The sequence below is a fragment of the Aedes aegypti genome, chromosome 2 (genome assembly GCF_002204515.2).
Source record: "Aedes aegypti strain LVP_AGWG chromosome 2, AaegL5.0 Primary Assembly, whole genome shotgun sequence".
In the NCBI taxonomy this organism is placed as follows: Eukaryota; Metazoa; Arthropoda; class Insecta; order Diptera; family Culicidae; genus Aedes; species Aedes aegypti.
In genome coordinates this window covers 472,475,376-472,489,708 of record NC_035108.1, presented here as the reverse complement: position 1 = coordinate 472,489,708, position 14,333 = coordinate 472,475,376, and the positions used below count along the sequence as shown (strand labels likewise).

General features: G+C 37.5%; 1 protein-coding gene across 5 annotated transcripts in view; it reads left to right on the top strand.

The window, feature by feature from the left end:
* LOC5567339 (fibronectin type-III domain-containing protein 3a) overlaps positions 1 to 14,333 on the top strand; it is a 241,878-nt gene that overhangs the window by 123,671 nt on the left and 103,874 nt on the right. Inside the window, exon 1 of one of the 5 annotated variants that reach the window (XM_021848356.1) lies at positions 10,393 to 10,624. The exons of 1 other annotated variant lie outside the window; for it this stretch is intronic. The gene's annotated coding sequence lies outside the window, so the exon portion shown is untranslated. Of the gene's footprint in view, positions 1 to 10,392; positions 10,822 to 14,333 lie in introns of those variants that run through there. 3 more of the 5 variants (XM_021848354.1, XM_021848355.1, XM_021848357.1) reach the window with 3 other exon arrangements.

Sequence of the window (14,333 nt, the reverse complement as noted above, 5' to 3'; positions counted from 1 at the left end):
GAATTGAGCTGGAAATCTTAAAAAGAAACTCTTACCCCACTCGAACTTTTGCCCCACTTTACTCTATCTATATCGATCTAAATCGTGGGAATATGTTTTAGACAGTCTAACGAGATAAAACCTTCGGTAATATAATTCCATGCTCGCATCGTATTGACAAGATATTTTAAATTCAAGATCAGTAAATACGACATGTTGGAACTATTTCTTAGTGAGGTGTTGGACCGATTTGCGACACGATGATAAAATTTCACAGTCCTCTCAATAGTTCATTCATGTAATCATATCATAAAACCCGCAATTGAATGGCGTGGGATAACTTTACTATTGAGAATAAACATTACAAGAATTTATCTTGTATTTCACCATTACATAAAAACTCAACTATTTTTTTTCTCTTTTTCCACAGGTATGTAGACGTTACTTTGTTAAAAACACGGTATTCCTTCTAGTAAGTATGGCGGAAAATAAAATATTGAACTAGAGGAAATAGTAAATCCAATCCAAACATGAAATTCTCCACTCTGCTTTGAAAATAAGATAAATTGAATATCATGAAAATCAAAATCAAAGCCTTAAGTATGTTTTGTTTTTCAAAATTGGGAATTTAAAAGTTCAAGATATGGATTTGCTCTATGTTATGTGATTATTTGTTAAATATAAGTATTTTCCATCAGATTTCCAGATTTTACCTAATTTTATTGAGATTATTTTACTAGCATAGTTGAGATTTTCTAATGAATTTTTACAACTCCTGAATTGCAATCCGAAAAAATACTTAATACAGTCGATGTTCCATTACTCGATATCGACCCATGGAACCATACACAGTTCGAACGAAACATGTAAATTTCTGAGACATATAATGCACATAATTGGAGCGTGGAATATCATGGATATTTACATGATGGCTTTAGGACATTTCGTCGAATGACATTTGGTCGAATGACGTTTGGTCGAATGCCATTTGGTCGAAAATACATTTGGTCGAAAGGACATTTGGTCGAATGGCTTTAGAATATTTATTTTGGTCAATGATGTTTAGTTGAACGAAAAAACGAGGTGAACCAGCCTTAGGCTCTGAAAACCTCTATAATAAAGCAATAAAAAAAATAGTTGAACGAAAATTTGGTTGAAAGCTTATTTTGAAATGGTTTATTGAAAGATCATTTAGTAAAATGAATTATTGTTTTCTAAGTTTTGCAAAGTTGATGTAACGTATGCTTATGAATAATCTGAATCATTAACTGTTGTTGAATAAAACATGGGACATTTTATGTAGTCTTATTTTTAAGTTTCAGAAACCTTTTTATTTGTAATTTGAAGTTATTCCACAATCCAGGATTTCAATGATTTTTCATATGAACTTTTTTGTAGTTTTTTGTACATTGACTGGAATACTTTGCTGTAGTGAATATATTATTCTTTTAAAATATCATCATTCTTTGAAAAACTGCTCAACGATGTGGACATAATGTTTTCTATATTTATTATTCTTATGAAATATCATCGTTCTTCGTAATGAAGATCAGCTCATCTGATGGAAGCATTCGGAGAGAATGCTCGGGATCTTTCTTTGATTTTTGGGTTTTTGCAGCTCAGGTACGTGGGTAAGATTTTTAAATGTGGAAATCACAATTAAAACGGCAGGAAAAAAAATGCTTTAAGGAAAGCTTTTATGGCGAATTGGCTTATTGTGACTTCCAGCTCAAACATTTTTCAAGCAAATATTTGGCTTTTATGACAGTTTTGATGACCTCGGGTGGACAACAGAGCTTGCAGTTAACACGCCTTCAGGCCGGGGTATGGAACCAATACCTACTTTGCGGCCCTTGGCGAGGTCTTGCAAAAAGCGAAGCATAAGAACCATCACACCGAGATGATCTCGTTGGACATCTCGAAAGCCTTTAACCGGACTTGGACGCCTTTCGTACTAGAAAAGCTGGTTAGCTGGGGCCTTACCGGTCATATCCTGCATTTTATCCGAAACTTTCTGACTAACCGTTGCTTCAGGGTAGCCATTGGAGACACAAAGTCTGCATCCTTTAAGGAGGAAACCGGTGTTCCGCAGGGATCCGTCATATCGGTAACCCTGTTCCTGATCATGATGGATGGCGTTTTCGAGGATCTCCCTCCTGGAGTACAAATATTTGTATACGCGGACGATATTCTAATAGTAGTGTCTGGACCGACAATTGCAGCTACACGCAGAAAAGCCCAAGCAGCCGTCTCTCGAGTAGCCAAATGGGCTGCCTCCGTTGGTTTCTCCATGTCGGCTCAAAAGAGCATTCGATGCCACATATGCTCATCCGGGCACAGGATCAGTGGGCCTCCGATCGTCATCAACAACCAAGCTATACCTGTTCGTAAGACAGCAAAAGTCCTTGGAGTCATCTTCGACCGCGGCCTGACCTTCAAGCCCCACTGTGAAGCAGTCAGAGCCAACTGTCGTAGCCGCCTGAACCTACTGAAATCTCTCTCGAGACCGCACCGCAGCAACAACCGAGGTATCCGGTTCCGTGTCGCCGCCGCTCTCATTGACAGTCGACTGTTTTATGGTCTAGAAACCACCTTCCTTGCGGTGAACAGATTGATTGAAACACTGTCTCCCATTTATAACCGCTACATACGAATAGTATCGGGTCTTCTACCGTCCACTCCAGCCGACGCAGCCTGCGTCGAGGCTGGCCTACTTCCCTTCCGCTACTTGATCACTGCTACACTTTGTACGAAAGCAGCCGCTTTTGCGGAGAGGACCGCTGGAAACGACAGAACCCGCCTCCTAGAAGAGGCCGACATCCTGCTTGACAGCATAGCCGGCGTGACGCTCCCTCCTGTCGCCAAGATCCACTGGTATGGTGACCGTGACTGGCGCCACTCTTCTCTAAAATTCGACGGCAGAATAAAGGACAACTTCAGGGCAGGAGACTCATCAACACGGTTGCGACAATCCGTCGCCGAGCTCCTACGGTCCGATTATACGACACATCAGCGGCGTTATACAGATGGTTCCCTCTCAACTCAAGGGGTTGGAATAGGTATTGCGGATGACGAGCTCGCAGTAAGCTTAGGTCTTCCCGAACAGTGTTCAATATTTTCCGCGGAAGCAGCGGCTATATTTTACGCTGCTACCAAGCCAACTCCCCGCCCGATCGTCATAATCACCGACTCAGCAAGTTGTTTCTTCGCTCTCCAATCGGAAGCTCCCCGCCATCCGTGGATTCAGGGGATAATCCGACACGCACCGCCCGGGGTTACTATTATGTGGGTTCCAGGGCACTGTGGCGTTCCCGGTAATAGTAGAGCCGATCACCTTGCAGGTTCCGGCTTTTCCGGCCGCCGGTATACAACAACAGTACCCCTGGCCGATATTCGACGTTGGGTAAAATCAACGACGCACCTGGCATGGCAGGCTGAGTGGACTAACGCGCGAGGGCCCTACTTGCGGAAAATTAAAAGAAGTGTCGATGCTTGGACAGATACCAAGTCAATGAAGGACCAGAAAGTCATCTCCCGGCTGAGAACCGGCCATGCGAGGGTCTCCCACGATCTTGGAGGGACACGTTTTCACCGAATCTGCGAGGTCTGCGAAACAAACAACACAGTTGAACACATAGTCTGTGTATGCCCGCTTTACGAAAATTCCAGGCAGCTGAACAGGATTTCAGGCAGCATCCGAGACGCTCTCGGAGACGACCCAACCTCGACTGCATCGATAATATCTTTCATCAAAGAAGCCGGACTGTACTTTAAAATTTAGTTTTCCTTGACATCTTGAGTCAGTGTTTTGCGGCAAACCTTGCTTTATTTTACTTCGTGATTTTCAAACACCTCGGATATCGTCCGTTCTGAACTTTTATTTCAATTCATGTTTTGGTAGTCCCGTGACTACCCTTAATTGTTGTGATGCAATCTTTTAATATGTGGCTATTGTCTTTTTAAATGTCCCACGATTAAGTAATAACTGTGTTAAGAGCCTAAAATTAATTGAAAATACTTTGTAGTTTTTTCAGGCGAGTCCTTCTTACTCGTCCTGCTTATCAGACTGGGGATGAACCTGCCTACGGTAGAAAATCCCTCAATAAAAAAAGGAAAAAAAAAAGAAAAAAAAGAGCTTGCAGTAGAAGCTTCTTTGTATCGGGTAAGGGAAGACGAGTTGACTAAGGTGACAAAAGTTGGCTTATTTCCATTTACGCTTAGCTCATCTCGAATCGCAGAACATACCTGAACGAAAAAGTATGAAACGTCGAAACGTAAGAGGTTGATCAATATATTGGAAGAGCGTCCATCAAATTGATTACCAAAAGTTTGCTAATCACATATAGATTGATGGTGAAATGGCTGATATATTTTCAATTATTCAGTCACTCTTGTATAATCGCGAAATGCTAATCTTGACGGTAGTCAGACTAATTGTAAAACTTTGTTTCCATACTTTTGACGTTAACTACGTCTTACGGCAATATACTGGGTGTCAATTGAAAATCTAAAATAATGCGACCGTCACATAATTATATATGATTTTGAATACTATTAACTCAGCCATTTATCGGTAGGTTTTCGATATTTTCCCACCAATTGGTCGGAAATTCATACAACATTTTACTCAAATGAAGAAAACTTTTGATTTTTGACGATAGACTATCGAAAATTGGGAAAATGTCGACCCCTTTCTTACGCAACCAAAACCCACGATTCTTTTGGGTTGGCAAGTGCACTACAAAAGCAGACCGATTTCTGATTCTTTGCGCATTCTTCTTTTGACGTTAACTACGTCTTACGACAATATACTGGGTGTCAATTGAAAATCTAAAATGTTGCGACCGTCATGATATGATGTTAGATTTCGAACTATAGGAAGGCTGCAATTATGACAATCGACAAAAAATCATATGTAGAAAATCACTTGGCGTAGTTAACGTCATGCGGTCGTGTCTTGTACACAACCCCCTCTGATTTTTTAGATACGAACACTATCCTTTAAACACAATGTCGGTTGGACCAAATATTATATGCTTTCTGTTGCAACTAAACATTTTCGACCAAATGTCCATTCGACGAAATGTCCGTTCGACCAAACGTCATTCGACTAAATGTCATTCGACCAAATGTCATAGATTATTACATGATATGTCATGTAAACTTCAATTATATGTCATGTAACCCAGCAGGATTCTGTGTGATTACATGACATATAACACATTTTTACATGATTTCAGACTTAAATCTACATGACGTCATGTTTACATCGCATAAATGAAGTTTACATGACGTGTAACCTTCATTATTTTAAACTGTGTACTAAAAACGGAAAATCATGGTTACTATGATGGTCCCTTCAAACAGCTTTTCAAAGAAAAGCTGTCCCATGACTCAATATTTCCATGAGTCGATGGCCCCTTCAATATCGACTCATGGAGGTTTGACTGTAATTAAATCAGGATTTTTTTCTAATAGTTGTTAAGTATTTCTACAGAAATCCTTCAGTGATTGGTTTTTTTTTTGTTTTATTTGTGTCTAAGGCTTTTTCATTAAATAGTTTTTCAGAAAAATAATCCAGGAGTATGTTCATAAGTTCCTTCTCAGTTATATCCTCAAAGGTTGGGTTTAAAATTTGATTTTATCATTTGAACCCATCAGGAATGTCTTTGAAGACCCAGAGAAGGACATATGTCAAAATATTACTTGTCGGATTCTTTTATGTGGAAGAAGTTTTCAAAGAAAATCTTGGGAAAATTCGTGTAAAAATCATCGAAATAATATATCTGATAGAATTTCCGGAGGCATGCTTAAAGTGAGGAGCTTCTGAGAAAATTAGTGTTAGCACTTTAAAGAAGTTTCTTAAAGAATTTTTGAATGAATCTTTGGTCTTCGGCAAAGTTGTAGCTTCTGATGATTTCTTTTTTGAGGAGTTTGTGAACTTTTCCACAAAATATGCTAATGAAGAGATAGAGGTCTGAACCAAAAAGGTTGATCTTTTCCATAGTAATTTCCATTTAGATTTCAAATGTCGTGAAATTCGCATCTGTCTATTGTACACTGCCGGTCTAAAGTATGAAATCGAAATTTTCTAAAAACTAGGTTCTTGTTACCTACTCCCCTTTGCTTCTTCTTTTTCTTCTTCTTGGCATTAACGTCCTAACTGGGACAGAGCCCTTCTCAGCTTAGTATTCTTATGAGCACTTCCACAGTTATTAACTGAGAGCTTTCTATGCCAAAGTTGCCATTTTCGCATTCATATATCGTGTGGCCGGTACGATGACACTTTATGCCCAGGGAAGTCAAGGAAATTTCCATTACGAAAAGATCCTGGATCGACCGGGAATCGAACCCAGACACCTTCAGCATGGCTTTGCTTTGTAGCCGCGGACTCTAACCACTCGGCTAAGGAAGCCCCCCCCCCTTTGCTTCTAACCCCCTTCAAATGTTAGAACCTACATATTTTTGATGATATAAATCATTTTGCGCTATTCATCTCAAAACACAATCTCTCTTTTTGCTGTTTTTCCGAGAAACGTTGTTGTGTTTTAATGTTGGCGCATGTCTTGTTGAATGTTTGTTTTCTTAATTCGCAGTAATCTTCTAGCTTATCAGATATACCTCTCTGATAAGCATCTATTGCAAATAGTCGAGCCTACCATATGATGTTTTTTTTTCAGTAACGGACATTGTGTAGACTTGATCTCGTTTCCTAATTGAGATCATAACACTGTCAGGAAATTATATTTTGGGTAAACATATTTTGCAAGGTGATACATTGCGAAACGGCTCAAAAATATGTTGAAGCGTCCAAAACATTGTTTTTCGAATGACTTTTCATACATAGCATTGTATGATATTTGGCATCACTTGATCCCTTTTGATCACAAAATATTCGGAAAAATGTGATATAATATAATTTTACTCAAACCTCAATGAAATGCATCTGTTTCAAGACATGAGATTAATTAAAATATTGTGGAAAATATCACTTTTTCAATTAGACAAATTTGATCTCGTTTTTTGTGGTACGTAGCCAAGGGAAAACACATTTTGTTGTCGTAATTCTAAAACTATCAGTTCACGGTGTTATATTGGCTATTGGAAATGCAGAATTTGACGATGCAAGTTTACCCGCCTGTAAGGCGATTTATTCGCTTGATTTTTAACACAGAATTCAAACTTAATGTGTTCAACAATACTTACCAACAAAGTTCATATTATTGCTTATTTCCAATAAATAAATTAAGTATTGCGTTGCTTAAAAGTTATGTGTTGATAATTTATAAAACTATTGCATTTTGCCATATCAGAGAAACAAATAATTTTGTATGGAGTTTGCAAGCAATTTTAATGTGCGTTTCAAACCCAATTATTCATAAAAGTTGAAGTCCTATGTTGCGTGCTTGGAGGATTGGATCACCAAAATGTTTGATGAATCATACCTTAAATTTCGTTTCATTCAACAAACTCAAATTCACTAGAAACACATAATTTGATTATTGTAACATGCAAAATTATTGTTACGCTGTGTTATCATTGCACATTGGTCCACGGAACAAAATTAAGTGGAATAAATTAACAACTTGAAAAATATAAGAGATAGCGTTTTGGTGTCTTGCGGACATTTGTTTGTTTGGTCAAGGCGCGTTATATGCAAAAGTGCCCTAAGCGCCAAATTTCATAGCTTTCGAAATTCGCCAATGTTTCACAATGTTGAAGATTATTAGAAATATGAAAACATTCAGAAAATCATTGTTTTGTATATCTAATAGTTTGGAAGATATAAGCCACTATAGAATTAATTTAGAATTTTTTCCTCAATACTAACGAAAATATCAATTTTCCAGGCCTACTATGTTCTGAAGAGTTTTAGATATGAGCAAAATACACATTTTCTCTGAAGACGTCATGCCTCTAAAAGTTTCCTATGAATAGATATAAGCAATTTGTAGGTTTTTCATCCACTTTTCCAAGCGTAACATTTCAAAATGACGCAAGTGAAATCAAAAACTTTTCCAGCTACCTGAATAGGCATATCTTGAAGTGTATTTAAGAAACTTTGGTGGAGGTATTTTTTGATTTTCTCTAATGAATGTGTTTTGAAATATTCCTTAATTTTACCTAGAAAACAGATTTTTTCAACTTCTTGAGATTCTAATTCAATTGCAGTCGACCATTTTGTAATACATTCATGAATAATTAATCATCCTTGGCGTGAAAAAGAAATTTGTAGATGTTTAACACGCCTATTTTATTTATTCATATCGTTAATAATTACAGAAACGTTCGTTCTTTACCATAAAATACCGTCAATGGAAGAGAAAATAGACGAATATGAACGAGATATTTAAATGAAGTCCTGCCAATATTAATTTAAGCTTTCACTAGATCAACACAAATGGATTTGCATTTCATTTATATGCTTGTATCAGTACATTTCGAACTAAAAAATGCTTAACTACGTTATCTACATGCATTCGGCCTTCGTATGAAGAGTACAGTTTTGATCTAAAAAACATTAAAAACTAATTATTTTTGATACCATTTCAAGTTTATACATCACAAGTACTAAACCTTCATTTATTTTCAGTAGCTCTGAACTCATTTTTAATAGTAAATTCCGAACAAGCAAATAGTTAAAGATGTTGACTATTTTTGAGCTTATATGATTAAAAAGTGCAATAAATTCTTTAGAACTCATATTGTATTATCTTTACACATACAGTATTGGACAAAACATTTGCAACTTTTTCGATTTTCCATACAAAATGACCAACTTTGGAAAGCTATATCTCAGTTATTTATGGACCGATTTGAATGAAATTTTGGCAAAACATCAGACATAACTTGAATTTTAACATATATTTTTGAATGATTTTTCCAATCACAAGTTTAAGAGCAGTAACGATTTGACTAAAGTGAATTTTTTGACGATTTTTTATAAATGACATTACTAAACATATTGAAGGAATAGCTTCATGGTATCTTCAGCAAAGTTGTAGATTTTAATGAGATGAACAAGTTTGCTGAAGACAGTTTTTTTGTAAGGCTATCAGATTTTAAGATAAATAGTTTTGAATTTTTCGTCAAAAATTACACTTTAGTTAAACCGTTGTTACTTTTAAACTCGTGATTGGAAAAAATACTCAAAAATATATGTTAAAATTCAAGTTATATCTGATGTTCTGTGAAAATTTCATTCGAATCGGTTCATAAATAACTGAGATCTAGCTTACCAAAGTTGGTCATTTTGTATGGAAAATCGAAAAAGTTGCAAATGTTTTGTCCAATACTGTAGATAATGGGATTTACTGTGGGAAAACTTACTTTTACAAAGAAAAATTGCCAGAGGTCACCCATTATCCTCTATAAATATTCTGAACACAGACCTCGATAGGTATTTGTACGATTTAGAATATTGCCGAAGACCTCGACAAAATCTGACACTAGTGAAAAAAAGCTGAAATTTTGCACAGTTGTTATGGGACCTAAATGCAATTCAAAAAGTGGACTGGAGCGAGAATCTAAATTTTTCATATAACCGTGTCCCAGGCTAATATGCACTGCTGAAGCCAAGCGATGTTATAGTTTTATAATACATTCTATTTCCAGGTTTATCGGAATTTTAAAGAAATAGAACTTTCCTAATGAAATTTATGGAATTGCATACATGGTGATCGTGTAATTATTGAAATGTCAATGGCTTGAAAATGAAAGACTATTTGATAGAATGTACATATAGTAAAATAAGACTATTTGATAGAATAATGTTATATAAAATGATATTTGTTAATTTTTGTAGAATCTATTACAAATAAACTACTTCTAGAGTACATTCGTTGCATGAACTGATGCTTTGCTAACCCTAACTTTGTTCGTATTGACAAAGGATTGCATATAATAACTTAGAATAAAACAGTCTTAGATTCTGAGAAAACTCGATAGAATCAAGACTTCCCGGGGATCAAGTATTAAAGCATGCTGGAAATCTTTAAGGCATCAAACAGCTCAAGTCACTCTTAATTGAAGACGATGTTTCTGTTGACACCAAAAAAGAAGAGTCGATCACTCTCTCTATCTCTTCAAAAGTCTATCGACTGATTGGCCCACGGAGGCGATGGTAATTTCTTGAGCCGCTTCCGCGACTGAAAGTGTTTGGAATTTGGATCAACCAGCCGATCAACATATGTAAGCGCAGTACACCTACCTTCACGCAGCTGGTTATAACAGTTTAACTACAATCACGATCGCTGGTACAGACAAGAATGAATCAATGAACTGATGAATGGGAGGTAAAATGAACGCCACGCAATCGACGCTGTAGTAGTGCGAGTTGTGGCGAAGACAATGAAATGAGTTAATATTAAAGGTTCGACTCGGTGTAGAATGGATTTGAATACCAGCGCAAGAGATCAGTGCTATTTTGACTTTCATACAACTATGCTGTATTATATGTGAACTCGCTCCTCACGATCGTTTGTCCGGTTTGTTCGTTTGATCCCGATTTTGATCTGTTTTTTTGAAAAACTTTAATTTCGTCAAAGTTACTTGTATCATAACTATATTGTGTCGGACTCGGTCGAAAAGAAAGTGCATTTTTCGAGCGGAAAAAGGTTGTTCGTTGGCAGTGTCGGAATAATCGGTACATCAATCATAGTTCCTGCTGGCTGTTTCCATTTGATCACATCAAATGAAATTGTAGGTTTCCCAATCCTACTGAGTCTGTCGAAATAACGTTGTTCAGTGTTTGTTTATTGGAAAACTTCCTTTAATAACCTCAGAGTTCACGGCGTTTCAATCATTAAACAGATAATCGGTGAAACAGTGAAGAAAAATTAGGTAGAGTCAGCGTGTGAGAGAAATTGAAAAATGTGAAATAGTTTAGTCTTTTCACTTCTTGTGTGATTTTACTGCGCTGGTATTTGGTCTCCATGCATCTTCATGTTCGACTACGATCGCTCTCTCTTCTTTCCACCAAAGCAACCCATCTAAGCAATCTTTGCGTGCACTCCGAGAAATAGTCGCTAGTGAATGTGATCCAGCGACTTAAGACGTGGTTCCTGCGCTCACTGACTGGTTGTCTCGGTGGAAAGAGAAGAGACTTGGCCATCCGGGTCGTCGTGGGGTACAGTCTTAATTGATCGAAATTATAAGTCATTCGTCGTCGTCGTATCGCGGAGTGGTTCAACCAGCATAGAGGGCCATGATCTGCGACTGCGAGTGCGAAAGAGAAAGAGCAACCCAGTGATTGTTGAAGAAGTCGTCTTAGCGATTCGAAAAAGCGACGGGAAATGCTGGAGTTTCATTAATCCAGTGCGATTGACGGTACGACGAACGGCGAAGATGTTAATGCAGCGCAATGACTACGAATCGTACATGGCTTAGTGGACTCGGTGGTACTGCAAAGAAAAATAAAACCGTGAGAAATCCGAGACCGAAAAAAATGAGTTTTCATGGATCTCCCTTAGCATAGCTGAAGTGGGTGGGGTTTGGGAGGTTGCACTGCACTGAAGAGAGAGTGCCAACGAGGAGCACTAGTGATGACGAAAAAAGAAAGGGAAGAATTCCGCAACCACAGTGTGCCTTGAGTTTAGCTTGTATTTTTTTACGCAAAGTGTTTGTGGTGTTCGCCTACTGAGATGTCGCGCGTGGATTAAATGTTATTTCAAAACTGTTGTTCTTTTTTTCTAAATTGCGATACTAATACGAGATATGTGGTTGCGCTGATAATACAGAAGAAAAATTGTTTGATGTGCGTGCCGCGATAATCAATCGAGAAGTTTGGTGAACCAGCCTATACGACTGAATTCGAGTGTAGCACAAGAAAAGCGAAAAGTTGACGTGTAACTTTGTCAAAGATCGAAAAACTTGTCATACAGCATACATTGTATGGGCTCAGTATGCTCCACTGCAAGGTCGAGCCGAGTTTTGTGAATGGTTGTTTGGAGCTCCAATTGGATGTCTCATTAATTCAAATGGATCTAGTAGGGCACAGTGTTTTACATCTTTAGTCACCAAATTTCATCCCAAGAATTCGCATTCGTGTGTGTTCACGACTAGATAGGTTGTAGGTGTGCGATGTTTGTCTTTTAAAAAATGTGGTAAAATTCATCCAGCACCGCTGTGTTGGTGATCATTCATAATTGCGATCGTGTTTGTGGAGCTGGATGTTGTACAATCTAATTTGAGCCAGTTGAATGTAAGATTAAAGGAACAGAGTGAGACGACATTATCAAGTCGACTGGCGACGATGAATAAAATTTTATTACAATTGAAGTTGTTCAATTTATTGTGAATGACAGTGATACACAATTGGATTTCCCCATCACTGATCTAACATGTAGTGGTTTACTTCAACTTTAAATCTACAATAAGTAGTTGATTGAAAATCTAGAGGAATAGCGAATTGAACATTATCAACAGGGAGTTTCATTGAGTAAATACACGCAGAAATGTATTTCTAGCAATGATTGCAAATAATCAGTAACCCCCTTAGTAGATGCTACTATAATTCCGTTCGACGGTTTTGCCACGTAACTGTTTTGGCTAGCTCATTTGTATACTGGGTATTCCACACGCAAAGAGTTAGTCTTCAGTCATAGTGCGCGTAAATACCAGACGTCAACGATGCACAGTGGACCTGTTTGTTCTGTAAAGCGTTCATAAATCATCTTATTCAGAAGTTTTTCAAAAATACCATCAGAAATTGACAAATCAATTATGTTTTGACCAGTGGTGGGAATGGTAATAGTAGTAGGCTTGAATTTCGCGAAAATCACGTGGCTCTTCCCAGTACAGTAGTTCAAAAAAGTGAATCTCATCAAGTAGCCTATGTTTGGTGAATGAATTTTCTAAATCTTTAGTGTCATTGAAGGCTCGAAATGCGGGAAATACAGCGGAAATAGAACATTTTTCTACAGTAATTTTGGGTTGCCCTTAGCAATGGGTGTTTTGCTATTTTCAAGGCTTTTTGCCTATAGCAGCGCTGCCGTTATACGCATAATTGTCCCATGTTCCAAAATATTCAATCGAGAAAAACGCGTTTAAAGATTTTAACACATTTAGGCCTCGTATTAACCAGGTGTGTGGTAAATTAAATTAAAATCTTTGCAATAGTGTAAAGAATAGCGTGTTTATTAGAGTTAACAGTTTGTATTAAGGGAATAAAGTAAATTTAGCTACGAAATTCAAAGTGGGACTGTTATGCCTAGAAATACGTTTTTTTTTTAATTTTTACGCATAACAGTCCCACTGATAGTAGTGACACATTATGTGCTAAGCGTACTGCTGTAGATGACCGCTCTTAAGTATAGATTGTACCGAATGTAGAGGACGCATATCCTCAAGACTACGTTAAGGCACCTATTGGCGGCTCAAGTGACATGTACCTAACGGAGCCACGTGTGGGGAAGTGAAGAAATACGATTATATAGTTTGAGATGGAAGGCAAAGTTTTCTGTATATATGATAATGAGAAAATGTATAAGTTAGTGGAAAAAAGAGTGGATGAGTAAGTTGGAGAGTTTATAAGATGTAATAAATTCAGGGATGGGAAAAAATCTGAAATTCACTCTACAGTAGTCAAACAAAGCCAATCACAGTCAGCGAAGCCAGTGAAACTCACGCCCATCGCTGCTGTAGGCAAAAAGCCCTGAAAATTGCAAAACACCCGTTGCTAAGGGCAACCCAAAATTACTGTAGAAAAATGTTCTATTTCCCGCTGCATTTCCCGCATTTAGAGCGTTCTATGACACTACTGATTTAGAGAAATTCATGTACCCAATATAGGCTACTTGATAAGATTCACGATTTTAAACTACTGTAGTGAGAGAGCCACGTGATTTTCGCGAAATTCAAGCCTACTACTATTACCATTCCCAGCACTGAATAAATTCCTATATCGACTCTTCCAGCTGCAGGTTTGACAGAAACTCGTCTGCGAATTCAAGGTTATTCTGCGGAGTAAATATTTAACTCAAAATTCACGACACAAATCTTCACACAATCTGACATTTCTTTGGACCAGTGGCGATTCCCTAACCTCAAATCTACCTGTTCCACGAATAGAAATTCTTGAATTTCAGCAACAAATTTGCATGTAATGAGTAGAGATTTGTTAGAAAGGACGATTTCAATAATTAACTTTTCGATTTATAATTTAAAATTGTCGAAATAGTCATTTTTAGAGTCGTAGAACAGGTAGAAAGTGAGGTGACGAGTCGCCACTGATTTGGACTTTGTTTGCAAAATCATGATATTTGATGCATCGAGTTTGATATGTCGCAACCTATCTCATGATCGCCAATATAATGGCCACTTTCTCTGGGGAACAGGATATACTCAACAACCTG